This window comes from Zalophus californianus, chromosome 1, assembly GCF_009762305.2.
Source record: "Zalophus californianus isolate mZalCal1 chromosome 1, mZalCal1.pri.v2, whole genome shotgun sequence".
In the NCBI taxonomy this organism is placed as follows: Eukaryota; Metazoa; Chordata; class Mammalia; order Carnivora; family Otariidae; genus Zalophus; species Zalophus californianus.
Window position 1 is genome coordinate 133,274,173 of NC_045595.1, and position 16,659 is coordinate 133,290,831.

The window sequence follows — 16,659 nt, forward strand, 5'->3', positions numbered from 1 at the left end:
GATTCTTTATAGGAAAGACAAGGCACAGGACCAGGGTAAGGAAACATGGGTTCTAATCACTATCAGGCCATCAAACTGCTGTCTACAACATCCTTATCAATATCATTGAAGAAGAGAACCCAAGTTAGGGGTTGGCTACTTTGGAGTCACTCGGGGTTAAAAAGCAATAACCACAATGTCCTGCCTGACCCTCCCTAGACCAACAGAATCAGGAAATCTGGCAGGGGTGGGGGGCTTGCATTGGTATTTGTAAAAAGCTTCCAAGATTACTTTATTATAAAGGCAGATTGAGAACTAGAGTAGTGTTTCCCATACTTTAATGTGTTGGCAAGTTACCTGGGAACTTATTAAAATGCAGATTCTGACTCAGTAGGTCAGGGATGAGACCTTTCTGACAAACTTTCTGGTGATGTGATGCTGCTGGTCCACAGAGCACACTTTGCGTAGCAAGAAACTAGATGATTTCCAAGTGTCCTTCCACCACTGCGATTCTGTGAATCCATGTTAACTTTCACTTTTGATAAAAATCTCCAATTTCCCAAGAATGGCTTTTCAGAGAAATGCCTTTTATAATGCCATGGCTTGTGCTAGGCTCTATGAAATAATTTAATGTTCTTTAGAAGTTAGGAGATACTTCAGAATTTTATGGTGCCTGATGTGACACTGTGGCCATCACTAAATGGTGTAATAGACATGAAAACGACAGGGGATTTGTGGGGGATTCACATAGGGAGGCAACTGCGATGTGGAGAATTGAGTACTGGTGGGGGGGAATATGCATGGGGACTCTAACTGGGGAGTCTGTGTGCATGAGCATGCCTGGGGTGGGGGTGCAGGCTGGGCTTGGGGGAAGCTTCCTGGAGAAGATTACTTCAATCTGAGATCTAAAGATGAGTAAGATTTGGGAGTTGGGAAGGGTGTCCAGACAGAGGGAGTTGTATAAATACTTCTACGTGTGTGAAAGAGAGGCTGAGAAGTCAGAGGACTGAAAGTAGCTTCATTTGGCTAGAGCATAAGAAAACATGAGAAATGGGCTGAGGGGTAGGCAGTGGCCAGAGGCAGGACTTGATAAACCATATCAAGGAGTTGAGTCACTGCCCTGAAGTAAGGGAAAAACTTCCAAGTGTTTTGAGCAGAAGAGCAACATGATTCACATTTTCAGAAGTAACATTCTGTGTGCTATGCGGACAATGGGTCATGGAGGCAGGCAGATCCATTAGGAGGTGTTTCCGTACGCTAAATATGTTAAGAGTGAATAAGGCCAGCTATTCTATCTCCAGGAAATTCTACAGATATTAATTTGTGTGTACACAGTGTTTGGACAAGTACGTTCACTGCACTATTTATACACACAGTGTCTATAAACTAGACACCAGTAATGTAGTTTCTAGCATATCCATGCTATGAAATATCCCATGATCATTAAAAAGAATAGAGTAGATCCGTATGTAGTAACATGTAAAGATGTCCATGACATATTATAAAGCAAAAAAAAAGTAAGTCACAAAATAATTTATACAGCATGGACCCCACTATATAAAAATAAAAACATATTTTCTGTGAACTGAAAGAATCCATCTCAAACTGATGGCAATGTCTTCCTTTAAGAAAAAGAATGGAAGACTGAGAGCAACTTTCACTCTACATGCTTCTTTTTGTTTAAGATATTTTCAAAGAGAGTTTTTGTGTCACTTGTAATAAAAAAAAGAAAAAGGAACAATTGCTTCTTTGCACACCTTTTAAAATTCATCAATAGCATGAGTTTTGCCTTTCGTCTAACAAGGCCTACAATTTTAAATTCAAATTTCTAATAAACAATGAAAACTCAAAAAAATGTCTTTTAAGAATTAAAAATTCTAGCAATCTCTCCCTTCCCCCCTCCAGGGCTGTGCCCTAAGGTCACCTTTTCCCTCCAACAATCTCCCTCACTTAACCTTTCCTCTTGTTCTAATTAGGTGGCTACCCTAAACGTGAGGTAACTCCAGACACAGTCTAAATTTTAGTGGTTGAAAATCATTAAAAAGATTAACTAGCAAGCAGAAATCAACAGGGTTCCAAAAAAAGAAGTTTTTCTCTTTACCCTCTGAGTGCTGAGAATTTTCAGTGCTGCTATAATTTTCTAGAAAGATTCTCTGATGACCTCTGAAAACAATCCAGGACCCCCCACAGCTGCTCTTGGATCCCAGTATAACCAATTCAGCCGTGCACTGAAGGGAAAGTTATAAATTGCTTGGAGGAGGAGGTTACAAAAGGGAGCGACCAGCCTGGCTTTTGTTAGGGTAAATCTGGGCTCCCCAACCTGTTAAGATGCTTTGAAAGTGGTAACAAAATGATCTATAAAGGCGAACCAGTGGGTGTCATTTCTTTAGATAATCAAAAACCTTTTGATTGGGGAATACACAAAAGGCTGAGGAAGGTTAGTAACCCTGGGATAAAAGAAAAATTTCCTTCATCAATTAAAAAACAGTTATGGAAAAATGGGGACTAGAACTCCAATTTCCCAAATGGAGAAAGATTAAAATGTTGGCATCGTTCAACATTTATTACATTTGATGTGCAATTGAATGGAGCTCTCCGGTAAGAAATCAGTTGTCTAAAATTGATTTAAAATGTTATAAATAAGAATATGAAATGTAAAACAAACTTATTTTATAATTAATAAAAGTGACGTATTTTATTTCCACTCTAGTACATGCTTTTCCAAGCAATATCCAAGAAGCGTTCACCAGCACTGATACAATGTCACATTCTCACAGTGTTCCCCTTTTCTCACCAATCCTTGCCCTTTTCACTTGAGTTTTATTTTAAATACTGTGGAGACTTTTTCTGATGCTTAACCTGGGTTGTTTTTGCTGTTTTACCTACTTCAAAACCATTAGGTATTAGTTCTGTCTAAGCAAAGTCAAAACAAAAACAATAGCAATGCCAAGCTTATTGATGATAACATTTGGAGCTTACTTATCCCTGGACAAACTAAAAACTCTAAAAATACTTGCTCTCTAATAATCATTAAATATGAATGATGTGCTTACACATTATATGTATTAGAAGGAGAAAAACAAAATCTGTGTCATACCAATTTCATCCTACAGTCTCTAGGGAGACCTCCAATTGATGAAGCATCAAGCTACAGAAAGACTATATTTGCACTGGGAGCTTAAAACAGTTTGGCTGGCAAAGGAGAACAGAGCAAGAAGACGCCTATTGTATATAAAAGCAGAGTTGACATAGTGATGGCAAAGCAGTATGTCTGTCTCATCAGCCTGCTCTAAAATACAAAGGCAGTGCAATGGAGCCAGCTTCTTGATGGCCAAGGACACTCTACCCTGATGCTTTATGCCCTTCTAGAGTAATCAAGATGGGAAAAACAACTGTCCCTCTCCAGGGCTGAATTATGCATAGTCCATAGACAAGGCTGTCCCAAACGGATCAGGCACGATGAAGTACTCATGGAGTAAAGCACAAGACATTAACCAGGACAACAGCAACAAGTGCTGCCTGGCACTTCTTTGCAGCACATAAAGAACCTGCAGAGGAGTCTGGCAATCTGAACCTGGTCATGGTTCAGCAGCTGACTTTGTATGCACTGGGTTCCTCCTCTTGAGTCCCACGCTGTTTCCCTAATACGAACGCCAACTTAATACCTGTGTCCCTATTTTCACCACTCCACAGTAAAATCTGAGAAATATGGGCAATGAAGTGAGGAGGCTTTTTTAAAAAATAAAACAGCATTTATTCATTTTAAAAAATTTTTAGCACTTCTTACCTTTTCTGACCTTTATGAAATGATGATTATAAGGGGCAGTGATAGAAGTAGTAGCAATATTTGTTGTTTTGTTGCCAAAATACAATGTGAGTACTCCTGTGTTGTTTCCATTAAAAAAAAATATTAGTCTATTAAATCTAAAAGTCTGTGGACTGCTGGTACAGTGGTTAAAAGTTCTGGCTGAAATAAAATCGATTTGGTTCAAGTCTCAGCTCTGCCACTTACTGGCTGTGTGACCCACCCAGCCCCCACCCCCAAGCCCCCAGGCCTCGGTTTCATTTGTTGAATAGAAATAACAATAGCGCCTACCTAATAAGTTATCATGAAGACTGTGGATCAAGTGAAGAAGGTGCTCAGCACAGGGCATGATACAGATGAATGCTCCAGTGTTAGGTTTTTTTTTTTTTTTATTGATTAATTGTTTGATTGATTTGGCAGAGAGAGAGCACAAGCAGGGGAAGCAGCAGGCATAGAGAGAGGGAGAAGCAAGCTCCCCGATGAGCAGGGAGCCCGATGCGGGGCTCGATCCCAGGATCCTGGGATCATGACCTGAACTGAAGGCAGACGCTTAACCAACTGAGCCACCCAGGCGTCCCCAGTGTTAGATTTTTAAAAAAGTGAAAAGAAAGTCACTCATCGTCTCTGGCTCTCAGTTTGCTCATCTCCGAAGTGAGGCATTTAACTGCAGAGATGTGTAGATCTCCCTTACTTCGACGTCCTACATTCTACCTCAAAGTTCTAGTCCTTCTACTTCTTGCCGGTCCCTCAAATCCATAACTGTTCACAGATCCGAGTAAAATAAATTATGAGCCCTCTGTATAATGAACCACCATCTGACCACGGAATGACATCCATATATATTATTAAGTGGGGAAAAACACAGTTACAAGCCAGTTATTATCAGCATGATCCAATTTTTGTAAAATGAAATACATACAAATGGTAATTTCTAACTCATCCTCTGAAACCCTCCCCAATAACTGTAGGCCAACCCTGTCTAGTAGAAATACAGCACAAGTTGCAATGTGAGCCATATGTGGAATATGAAATTTTCTAGTAGCCACATTAAAAGAAACAGATAAAATTTATTTTAATAACATATTTTTTAATCCAATGTCAAAAAAATTCTCATTTCCACATATAATTATTACAAAAATTATTAATGAGATATTTTACATTATTCCTTCCTAGTAAGTCTTTGAAATCCAGGGTGAATTTTACACTTTCAGTACATCTTAGTGTGGTCTAGCTGCATGTCAGGTGCTCGGTAGCAACGTGTGGCTCATGCTGCCCTATCAGATGGTGCAGATGTGGGCAGTTAGTTTCCCTCCTTGCATTGAATTAGAATTATCAGACCAGAAGGAAACTCATCTTACTCACCTAATATGTCCGTTGCCTACAACAGTTCCTGATACCTACTAGATACTCAATAAATGTTCGTTTGAATGAATGCTTTGAATTCAAAGTATTCTCTGGGACTTTGCATTTTTAAACACATATTAATCCGAGAATGAAAGGCACTGCAGCACTCCCAAAGACAGAGCATATGGATTTTGGAAAGCATCTCGCAAAAATCCCACCTCAGAAGCAGCCTCCTACTTTGTCTAGGCCAGCCACACAGAAATATAAAATATCCCAATGAACTAACTTAAAAATACTTATAGATTATATAGATATATATTTATATATTTACTAAAACTAATACCAAAATGTAGAGACATTAATTAAAAGATAGCAAGGCGGAGAGAAATGGACAATAAGAAAAACTTGCTTAAATGCCTGTTATGTTCTGAATACTTTACACACATCATCTATGAGCTTCACTGCAACTCTATAAGGTAAGGTGAAAAAATAATGACACAGACAGAAAAAAATATCAGCTGCAGAATAGTTAAAACAAACTGTTTGGATTTGAAGTCTCTGCCCGATTTCTAGCTCTGTGAGCTAAGGTAAGTTTCTTAATCTCTCTGAGCTTCAGTTTTCTCATCTGTAAAATGGGTGTTAAAATAACTACCCTGCTTGATTATTGTGAGGACTGGACTGATACATGAACTCTCAATAAATGACACCTAGTATTATTATAGTGAGGCTCAATTAAGATGAGAGCAAGCACTGTCATCATCCTTGGTTTACAGATGGGGAGACTGAGGCTCAGGAGAATTCAATAGCCTCAGTGTCCTGTAGCTAATAATAGATGAGCCAGGATTCCAACCCTGGTCTGTCTGACTTAGTGGGACCATGCCCCTTGCACCACACCATCTGGGGAAAGACCTCATGGTAGAGACTGCAATATTTGGATGCAGGGCAGGCATTCTGCAAGGGTGGCCACGTGGCAAAGGATACAGTTGAACACAATTTGAGGACAAAGGCCTCTCATTTAACCTGGATCACATCAGAATAGGGAACTGGAGGAGCTGAAGTTGAGTCAACGTGGGGAGTTTGGTTTACGGAAAGTCTTGAGCCAGTTGGAGGAGTTGAGACTTGATTACTACCTAAATCCTGTTATAAATCTGTGAAACAGTTCATCGATCTCTGTGCAATTATGAAGCTCTTTTTTAAAAAAAACTTAATACTTTAGGCGGATAGGAACATTCCTTTATTCAAGTAAAGGCTGAACATATGGTTTTCTACATTTTTCAAATCCTACCCTAAATTTGTCTTAATCCTTTGGGTCTACAGGAGGAGTGGTGCTCACGTTCCCATATATTCACTGGGTTGTGAAAGAAAAACCAACCAAACTCTTATCTGTGGTTAGAGCATTGCAACAACTTTACTCAAGTTAGAGCCCCTAGCCGGCCCATTAAACCAACACACCTGCTCACCATTAGTTACCCTCTCTCATTTGGCTATTTGCCCGAACCACCTCATCAATGAGCTATGAGCCATCACACCTGGCATGCTCCTATTTGAACTGAGTCATGTGAAGAATGTTATCAAAAACATTTTAAAAAACATGAACAAAATGTATGTATGTGTGTTAGAATCTATATATAAACATGCATGTACATATATATATGATTAATGTATGTGTTTAAGAAGCATATGTCACTGGGGAGTCTCTCCAATAGAGAATAGAAACCAAAGATTATTTATTTAAAAATTCCCCTCATTATTTTGTTTTTTGAAAGACTGCACTCTCTTTAAAAAATGTGTATTCTTTTTCTCAGATTATTTACTTTGGTATATATTATTTACTCTACACACCGAATGTAACAGAAAACCTACTAGCAAAAGTGACCAGTAAAAGGAAAGGAGATAAAGTGTTAGAGATACTATCATAGACGATTATTTCCCATACTTTTCTAAAACAGAAAAAAAAAAAATATATATATATATACTTACCAGTTTGAAAGAAATGGTGCAGAAGATTAAAATTGGTATCTCGAAAATCTTTTAAAAGTTTTCAGTCTTCTCAACAAGAAAACAAACCAGAAATTACTGATAAACTGCATCATCGATTGAAAATTGCAAAGTGTTATAATTACTCAAGACATGTTCTCCTTCCCTGGCCTGTTAGAGTCCTGGTGGCTTTATTATATGACACTTTTCAGCACTTTTAGCTGGTTTGTGGCACAACCTCCTCAAAGAAATAGGAAGAGTAATTTTCAAAAGGAACTTTTATTTTTAATATGGATTGATTTTTTTAAAGGCAGCTCCAAGCAGCCCAGTATATCAAACAGGAACCATCATGCCAATCCCAACACATCAAGGAGCAGTTTTAGCACGTGAGGTTTGTTGTTTCTAGCAGGTATCCATGCAGCCAGAGAGGTCACCACTCAGCGAGGTGCTTTCTTTCTGGTGTATAAGAAAAGAAATCACCAGGAATAGGGGGGGAAATGGGCTTGGGAAACAGGAGGGGACCTTGTCAATCTCCAAGATGCTAGAAAATGATTGTGGAAGTCTTTTGTTAGGGAATCCTATAATGGTATTGCTGCTCATCTCTTGTGGACATGAACAGCAACTAGCCTAAGATGGCGAGGACGCTAGAGGATTAGCCGCACCGTGGAAAGGCCCTGGAAAAAACATTACCGGTGTTTGGAATCATAAAGACCAAAATTGTATCATTATTTACCTTCAACAGCAATGTCCTTATAAACAGGACTTCTGGGGGGGGAACCCTAAAGGCATATAAAAAATGTTTACTGTGAGTGTATGTGTATAAATCATTTTACAAATGGGAAAAGAAAAAGGCCCCACAGAAGTATTCTTATATATTCGTATGGGTCATACACCATTTTTTTTTAATGTTAAGAATTTATACAACTTCCAAGAGGAGGACATTAAGCTTGTTGCCAGTCCTTTTTATTTTAAACATACTGAGAAGGTTGGCGTGGTGCTGGAAATGATTTTGATGCATATAGCAAAGCCATAAAAAGAACACCAGGAAGATATGGATAAATTTGTGAGGCTTCAAGATAGCTAGTAGGGTTGTAAGATCACATGGCAGGGTCCCTGGCATTTTTCCACTAGGCAGCAGAAGAGAATATTCCTGAATCTTGGATTTTAGGAAACTACACTGTAAAGAGCTAAAGTTTTCACACACAAGTCAGTCTCAGCGCATACCTTTGTCAACCCAATTTATTGAAAAGAAGACTCTTTTATTAATATTTACATAGGTGTTAGAATCCAAGTTTTACCGTTTAATAAAGGCAAGTGTATTTTGGAGCGAGATCAAACAATACCTCATTAACTAATTATATCCTGTTTCCCCTTGGTATTTTTTCTAAATTGGTTGCTAAGGGCAATTAAAATTCATGAATTACCAGTAAGTTACGTAGTTGTTCTTTCAAATAATAATAGTAAAGACAAAAACAGTAATGTCTCCAGTAACAATCATGAGCATTTGTTTAATACTGTAGACAGTCACCTATGATGTGCCAGGCACTGTACATAAGCCAATGGCGGACAAGGGGGGATGTTAACCAGTTCCTGCCCGCACAGATTCCAGACAACTGGGGGAGATTAACAAGGACAGAAATGATTACAATACAATTAAGTAGTCACAGAGTTCGCTGTAAAGGCCCCGGTGATCTGGAATTCGGTACATGCAGGAAATGCTCATTAAGTACTTACTGAATGAATGGAGTGTCTTTCTGCCTGCCCATCCTGTAATCTGCATGCTATTCTGGCATTCTCTTCCTCTCTTGGTTGGACTCAACTTATAGCCCATTTGACCCGTGGCCCTGGACAGAATCTTGGCCAGTCTCCCAGACCTAACCCATTCCAAACGCCAATACCCTGTTGTATCAAAGTATCTGGAATTAATTCTCCTGAGGAGAACCAAACCAAAGCTGTCCCTAGTAGCAATTTAGTATTTCAGAAAGTGCATCAACTCTTCCAAATATTGGGAAGCAGTGCAATCTTAGACAACTAGAAGCACCCTAGGCTTGGATAAGGAGACAAACCTATCGTGTGACTATAGGCAAGCTGTTTCACAAAAATCCACCTGAAATTTATGTTCCTACTGCGCTTATCTGGGTTACAAGGCTCTTTCTCCATATGCATTTATTTGCATTTAGGATAAGAAACCTGTGAGGTAGACTCCTGATCCAAAAAGCCATATAGTCTCAGGGTCCAAACAGCTAGGCTTCCTACAGGTATCATGCACAAAGAAATACAGATTTTTACCCCCATGCAAACAATTTTTATTAAAATAGGTAAATGAAAACATTAAAAATGTAAGAACTCAATTTCTAGAAAAAATACACAACATAAGGTAAAACTTGGAGAAATAGCAAATCCATAGATTTTTCAGAGCTGGAGATCATGTTTTTTTCCAATTCAAGCTCAGAAATATTGGCCCAGAATGGCTTAGTGACTTCACCAAGGCTACCCTGCCTGGGAAGAGCTGGGAGCAGCCACCTGAAGGACACTCCATACTTGAATCTCTTCCATGGAGTACATTCCAGACTCTACTCCTGTTAGTGCCTCCACAGTCCATGGCAGCTCCTCTCTACACTCAAGAAGAATAGTAGGGTGCTGCCTTAAATTCCCCTCAAAGCTCTTCATTCCAAGTCAGCACTCAACTGTGAGACTGCGGACATCCCAAGCCCTCACATGCACAGAAACCCTAGGTTTTAACTCACTCACGGGGCAGCTCTAAACATCCTGCTTATGACTCCTTCAGAACCACCCCCGTTCCTACATATGCTCCCTGCTCTTAGTCCTTGTTTCTGTTCTTAAATAGTGTCAAAGTCAGTAGAGAAAATAAAAAGACTTATATGATATAATTTGTTCATCCAACTATAATGGTCTCAAGCAAATAGGAGAGGTTTTCTTTCTTTTCCACTTCAATTAATTCACCCTAATTTCTCCATATTCTTGCCTTTTGATGCTTTCAAATATAAACATATGGTGATGTTTACTCATTAAGCATCTAGTCTTAAGGAGAAATTTATTGAGCACCTACTATGTGCCAAGCAGGAATGCTGGGTAAACAGTGAAAATGCACCAGGCTTGCCCTCATGGCACTGACAGTCTGAAGGGACTGAACAAATCACACCAATAAATATGTATGTCTGCACTGGGCAAAGTGATAAAGGAAAACAATAGGGGGCAGTGAGAACAAATACTGCAGAGATCCGATTCAGATTGAAGTGGGAGAAAAATTATAGCTTCCTTCCTGTGATTTTCTAATTTGTCTTCTGACAAAAACTATAGTTTAAAACTATAGGGATGAGATTTGTTTTCTCAAAACAAAGCTTTCCGCAAAAGGACCATAAAGTCCCTTTTTACCTATTGCCCCTACTTCCTCCTCCATAAAAGAGGGATCATAGTGATCCTTGCCCTGCTGAACTCATACAGGCACTCTGAATAAAATAGGACCGTAAATGAGAGGTTGCTTCCAACGTTCCACATATGATTTAGAAAACGCTAATAGAGTTTATATTTAAACATGTTTGCCAGAAAAGGTAAGAATAACAGCAATAGATTTGGAAACATCTTGAACTGAAACTTAAATTTCATTTCTCAAAAAAATAAAATACAAAATAAAATAAAATAAAAAATAAACATTCTTTCTCACCACAGGTTTTGCTGGCAGTAAAAGATGCCCACTTTCTAAAAATACAACAAAACTCAGGATTTCCGAGTGGGCTAGGAAGTATGCCCCCATCAGCTTCTGTGCCAGGATAATAGAATCTGCCTTTAATTTTGCTTAACAGTAATAAAAGCTTATCATGCAGCCAAATCCCTACAGCAATGTTCTCAAAGCTTCTGCGTGTGGAAGCCTGCTGCCTTTCAGCTTCCCCGTTAAACACCTGTTCTGGGTTTGGGCCCTGCTTCTGGTTTCTCACTCAGGTGGAGAGTCTTGCTTAAGGGGACAGGCAGGTATTTTTGCTGTCACCAAAGACAGCTAATTTGGGAAGCCTAATCTTGCAAAGGGGCCAAATTTCAGTTCTCAGAGTGTTGGGTTTAGGATAGAAGGGACTCCGCCCAGAAATGCAACCTGAATACTTCCCCCTTTGCCCCTCTCTTGTCTTTGCTGAGAATCCCCTCAATAACTGACACGTTTTATAGATTTCAGGCAACCAGGCTGCGGAGTGCAGCTCCCATTCTTCCCTGTCACCTGGTTAATTTAATACTTGCCTCCTCTGATGGATATAGCAACTCCCAACAAGCAGTTGCCTTGTGGTTTATTTCGGTTAATTCAAACACGATTAGAAGTTGAGAAATTAGTTATGGGGATTGAAGGAAGGAGGAATCTTACACGTGTGAACTCATAGCCACTTCTGACCCAAATATTTCCAAAGGAATCATGGGCTGAGGAAGGACCATCTCCTAACTGCCAAGGCCCCCACATCTCTTAGTGGGAAAAAGATGTATTTTATAGGCCATAATTCTGCAGTTTCTCTCTCTCTCTCTCTCTTTTTAAGATTTATTTATTTGAGAGAGAAAGAGGGCAAGCGCACAGAGGGAGAGAGAGAAGCAGACTTCCTGCTGAGCAGGGAGCCACCCAGGCACCCTCTACAGTTTCTCTCTCTCTCTTTTTTTTATCATTATGTTCAATTAACCAAGATACAGTACATCATTAGTTTTTGATGTAGTGTTCAACGATTCATCAGTTGTATATAACACCCAGTGCTCATCACATCACATGCCCTCCTTAACGCCCATCATCTGGCTACTCCATCCCTCCAACCCTCTCCCTCCTATAACCTTCGGTTTGGTTCTCAGAGTCAAGGGTTTCTCTTAACCTAAGGATGAATCTTTGCTTATCCTCCTTTCAAAAGCACGACCTTAGAAGAAAAAAACAAATGGTATTCAATTGTTTAGACAATAAAAAGCTGGTAATGCCAGTCAGTGATTTCAGTTCAATATGGTGACTTAAAATGCCCAGGGTGCTGGTGCTTTCTGATCATCTTATCACTGGTCCAAACCAGAAGTGGCTCCTCTCTGTCCCAGAAGCATTTTGATTGGAGAGCGGGGAATTTTGCACCTAGAACATTAGCTTGGAGGATTTTATCACTGAAGATGTGCACAATGAGCAAGTAATTTCTGCATACCTGATCATAATCACTAGTCCACAAATGGCAAAATGAAGGGTCAAGGGATTACTCATGATTCTTACAGAAATTCTGCTGGAGGATGATCTCTGAGAATGATTACAGTTGACAGCATCCTTGGACTCCTGGCTGTTCATTTATTCAACCAGTATTTATTGAGCACATACTGTGTTCCAGGAACTCTGGATCAGCAGCGAAGAAAACAAAGATCCCTGCCTTCAAAGCACCTACGTTCTAGTGGTTGTCGGGAATAATGTCCATATATTTTTGGTTAAGTTTGTCTCCACTAAAGAGTCACTATTTGTTTTGGTTCTACTCTCCTGGAAAACGAAATCAATATACCGAAACAAAAAGAAACTTTTACGTGAGCATGTTTATAGGAATTGGAATAAAGTTGGGAGTGACAAGGGCCTCTTAAGATTAATTAGGAAAAGTCATTGGGTTTAGTGAGCTGTAAGCTTGTTTTAAAGAAGAGGTGATATTAAAACATGAGGGAAAAGAGAAAAAAATATCCTGAGTGGGAAACACAAGAGGAAGGGCACACAGATTGGAAAGAGTGATTTTTCAAGAGACAAAGACAGGACCAGAATTCAAAAACAATCCATGGAGTTTTCTTTATTTACTCCACCCCTTTTCTTAACAGAAGAATTAATAAAAACAACATAATATAATATATTGGCATATTATAAGATGACACATTTGGGTGACATTTTTATAATGGCACAAATGACTTTATATATATACATATATAAGATTTTTATGTGTGTGTGTGTGTGTGTATATATATATATATATATATATATATATATATATAATGATATAGCATAGGATGACTTTTCAAAAAAGTAATGTGCTTCACCAGTCAGAATGGCTAAAATTAACAAGTCAGGGAACGACAGATGTTGGTGGGGATGTGGAGAAAGGGGAACCCTCCTACACTGTTGGTGGGAATGCAAGCTGGTACAACCACTCTGGAAAACAGTATGGAGGTTCCTCAAACAGTTGAAATTAGAGCTACCATTCGATCCAGCAATTGCACTACTGGGTATTTACCACAAAGATACAAATGTAGGAACTTGAAGGGGTACGTGCACCCCAATGTTTATAGCAGCAATGTCCACAATAGCCAAACTGTGGAAAGAGCCAAGATGTCCATCGACAGATGAATTGATAAAGAAGATGTGGTATATATACACAATGGAATATTATGCAGCCATCAAAAGGAATGAGATCTTGCCATTTGCAACGACGTGGATGGAACTGGAGGGTGTTATGCTGAGTGAAATAAGTCAATCAGAGAAAGACATGTATCATATGACCTCACTGATATGAGGAATTCTTAATCTCAGGAACAAACTGAGTGTTACTGGAGTGGTTGGGGGTGGGAGGGATGGGGTGGCTCGGTGATAGACATTGGGGAGGGTATGTGCTACGGTGAGCGCTGTGAATTGTGCAAGACTGTTGAATCACAGATCTGTACTTCTGAAACAAATAATGCAACATATTCTAAGAAAAAAGAAAAAGAAGAAGATAGCAGGAGAGGAAGAATGAAGGGGAGTAAGTCAGAGGGGGAGACGAACCATGAGAGATGATGGACTCTGAAAAACAAACTGAGGGTTCTAGAGGGGAGGAGGGTAGGGGGATGGGTTAGCCTGGTGATGGGTATTAAAGAGGGCACATTCTGCATGGAGCACTGGGTGTTACGAACAAACAATGAATCATGGAACACTACATCAAAAACAAATGATGTAATATATGGTGATTAACATAACAATAAAAAAATTTAAAAAAAAAAAGTAATGTGCTTTCCAAAAGAGCAGCCATGGATGAAACCATAGGTTAAGGTCTAAACTCAGGATTTGTGAAACTAAAGACACTTTTTTGTTTTTATTAAGTTTTTTATTTTAATTCCAGTGTAGTTAGCATACAGTGTAACATTATTTTCAGGTGTACAATAGCGATTCAAAAATTCTATACGTTACTCAGTGCTTATCATGCTAAATGTATAATCCCTTTTATCTATTTCACCCATTTCCCACCCATCCCCTGCTCTGGTAACCATGAGTTTTTTCTCCATAGTTAATAGTCTCTTTCTTGGTTTGTCTTTCTCTCCTTTTTTTTTTTCCTTTGCTCACTTATTTTTTTCTTAAATGATATGGTATTTATCTTTTTCTGACTTATTTCACTTAGCATTATACTCTCTAGATCCATCCATGTTGTTGCAAATGGCAAAGTTTCATTCCTTTTATGGTTAAATAATATTACAATATTCTATTCCACCCCTTCTTTGTCCATTCATCTGTCAATGGACACTTGGGCTGCTTCCATATCTTGACTATTATAAGTAATGCTGCAATAAACACAGGGATGCATGTATCCCTTGATTCAGTGTTTTTGTATTTTTGGGGTAAATACCCGGTAGTGTGGTTACTGGATCATAGGGTAGTTCTATTTTTAACTTTTTTTTTATATTCAATTAGCCAACATAGTTTTTGATGTAGTGTTCCAACGATTCATTAGTTCATTAGTTGCATATAACAATCAGTGCTCATCACAACACATGCCCTCTTTAATACCCATCACCTGGTTATCCCATCCCCCTACCCACCTCCCTTCTGTAACCCTCAGTTTGGTTCCCGGGGTCCAGAGTCTCTCATGGTTTGTCTCCCTCTCTGATTTCTTCCCATTCAGTTTTCCTTCCCTTCCCCCGTGATCCTCTGCACTGTTTCTTATGTTCCACCTATGAGTAAAACCATATGGTAATTGTCTTTCTCTGCTTGACTTATTTCACTTAGCATAATCCCCTCCAGCTCCAACCACGTTGATGCAAATGGTGGGTATTCATCCTTTCTGATGGCTGAGTAATAGTCCATTGTATATATGAACCACATCTTCTTTATCCATTCATCTGTTGAAGACATCTTGGCTCCTTCCACAGTTTGGCTATTGTGGACATTGCTGCTATGAACATTGGGGTGCATGAGCCCCTTCTTTTCACTACATCTGTATCTTTGAGGTAAATACCCAGTAGTGCAATTGCTGAGTCATAGGGTCACTCTATTTTTAACATCTTGAGGAAACTCCATACTGTTTTCCAGAGTGGCTGTACGAGTTTGCACTCCCACCAACAGGGTCACAAGGGTTCCTTTTTCTCCACATCCTTGCCAACACTTGTTTCTTCTATTGTTGATTTTAGTTATTCTGACAGGTGTAAGATGATATCTAATTGTAGTTTTGATTTGTATTTCCCTGATGATGAGTGATGTTGAGCATCTTTTCATGTGTCTGTTGGCCATCTGGATGTCTTCTTTGGAGAAATGTCTATTCATCCACATGTCTTCTGCCATTTCTTAATTGGATTCATTGTTAAGTTGTATCAGTTTTTTATATATTTTGGATACTAACCCTTTATCAGATATGTCATTTGCAAATATCTTGTTCCATTCAAACTTTTAGTTTTGTTGATTATTTCCCGTGGTATGCAGAAGCTTCTTATTTTGGTAGAGTCCCAATAGTTTATTTTTGCTTTTATTTCCCTAAAGAATCTTTTTAAAAAGAGTTAACTAATCTTTGTTGTCTTCTCTGGCAATTAGAACTTATCTTTTGAGTATTTATCTCAGTTATTCATTAAGCTGAAGAAAGATTTAATGTGCAATATGAATGTTCGAGGTGTGAAATACAGTTGTACTAATGTCAATACAAATGGGTTTTGATAAAATATATTTGAGAGTCATGTCACCAATAACTAGGGGGACACTTTAAAAAGGTGATGTGTGGAAAGTACCTCTAGAACCCATTGTGATTTGTTTCAGTTGGCCCATTGGCTGTAGTGATGATGATCAAATAACAGGTGTTTGAAAAAGTGTCAGTGATTCCCACTGTTTCCAATATGCAAACCATTTTAATATGAAAAAAGGGATCCCCCCACCAAAACAGTAGTCATTCTCTTATTATTCACTATGCGGGCAATACATGGTGTTTGTGCATGTTTCAGGGTCTCCATGATTCTGAAGTAGAGATGTGGAACCTCACTTTTCTGATGATGGCAATTCTACCTTTCTGGTTATCACATTAGCACAATGGTATATCTGGCTTAAATTCTTCTGCATTTATTCTGCTCACTGGTAACACTTGAGGTACTCAAAGGAAAGGTTCAATGACTTACAAATTTGATTTTCTTATCCCCAATTATATAAACATCTGTTGAATAAAACACAATAAAATTTATCCTGACCCAAGTTTTAGCTTTAAAAATAATGTTACAGGAACCCAGATTGATGGTTTATTCAATCTAAAAATATATGTGAAGGACATTTGTGTCTCCTGTGCATATGTAATCCCAGTTTTGCAAGGTTATTTTGATTATAGAAAGATTGAAATCTTTATAGA